Here is a 1,618-nt window from a genome sequence, read left to right as displayed (position 1 = left end):
AACACCGAAATTATTGTAACCTCGGAAAGGACATAAATTGAGAAACAAACCAAAATGTTAAAATTCATTTAATATGGAATAGAGGACGATAAAAAGGAAAATAAAAGCCAAGTGTGGGAAAATTTACCAAGTTATTCAAAACATATGTCACATATTTTTGTACAAATAACTGAAAATACTTTTGCTTTGGACTAAACTAAACTGCTTTACCCGATGAAAGAAAAGAAGAGATGGATCTACACGATGAATCAATTCCATCATTAAAAGGAAGTAAAGTCTTCCGAAAAAGAAACGCGCTTCTTGATTTAGGTCATGAAGTTGTCGTCCAGACCAGCTGTAGGTTGACGAAAAATCTAGAAAAGTCATCACTAAAATCAGCAGGAAATCCACGGACCTCTGCATTAAACAGGGTCGCCAAGTGGTTAGATTTATCCTAACCATGAGAAGGATTTATCTCGTAAAATGGGGGGGCACCATGCAAATTAGCTGGATAAGACTAATGAATCAGATCCCCAGAAAGGATAATCTCCTTAAAGATTAAAAATCAGCTTCTAAGACTGATATTACTCAATCCTTGAGATTGACCTTAAAGATTGAGAATTACAAACTCATGGAATTCGATGATATCTAAACTCGAGCTTAAACGAGAAAATATTTTGATCAAAATTACAAACCGATTTGTTTTCTGAAAACCCTATTTTCAATGCGTTCATTACAATTGAACGTAAAATCCTAGGAATTCACCTGGAATTCATTAGGTCACCTGAACTAAATCGGGTGTCAACCGTAAGAACGGTGGTTGCATAGCATGGTCAAACACAGGACCTTGTGCCAGACCGAAAAATTATAAGGGTGAGCTTTACTATTGCTCCTACCAAGGATAGTAATTGCGTCCGACACGTTATAGACCATAATTAAAAGCATGTCAGGGGACATTGCCTTAACAGTTACTTGTTCAACGCTTTCCTTTACAACCGGACGGTAGTTTACCGAAAGGTAATATACGGAGCAAGTATACTGGACGTGTTGCTTTCCTAATACAAGGTTAGCAAGTGGGTGACACAAAACCATAAGTTTTGAGCTAAAAGTTTCAAATCTGAAAACCACCAAACCCACAAAAATATTTTGCAAACACCGGTAAAGGGTTATTCCGGAAAACTTATCTAGGGTAAAAAACTAGATTTAATTTTAAAAAGATCAAATGTTTTCATAAAGATCCAATTTCCTTAATGGATCTAAATTTTTATAGTCATGTGGGACTGTAAACCATATCGTAACTACCATTGTTTATACCGCCATATAGAAATCACTGATGTACAAAGTGTGAAGAATAAAGAAGTGATTCTAGTATTTCAAGACGATATTGCTTGAGGACAAGCAACGCTCAAGTGTGGGAATATTTGATAATGCTAAAAACGAACATATATTTCATAGCATTATTCCTCAAGAAAGACGAGCTTTTAGTTTCAATTGTTCTATTTAAAAAGGATATTCGTTTAAATAATAAAAGGTGAAGACAAAAGACAGATTCGACGAATTGAAGACGCAAACGACCAAAAAGCTCAAAAGTACAAAAGACAATCAAAGAGGTTCCAATTATTGATAAGAAACGTCTCGA

Source organism: Rutidosis leptorrhynchoides, chromosome 3 (assembly GCF_046630445.1).
Source record: "Rutidosis leptorrhynchoides isolate AG116_Rl617_1_P2 chromosome 3, CSIRO_AGI_Rlap_v1, whole genome shotgun sequence".
Lineage (NCBI taxonomy): Eukaryota > Viridiplantae > Streptophyta > Magnoliopsida > Asterales > Asteraceae > Rutidosis > Rutidosis leptorrhynchoides.
The sequence above is the reverse complement of the archived record's forward strand: the minus strand, read 5'-3'. Positions refer to the sequence as shown.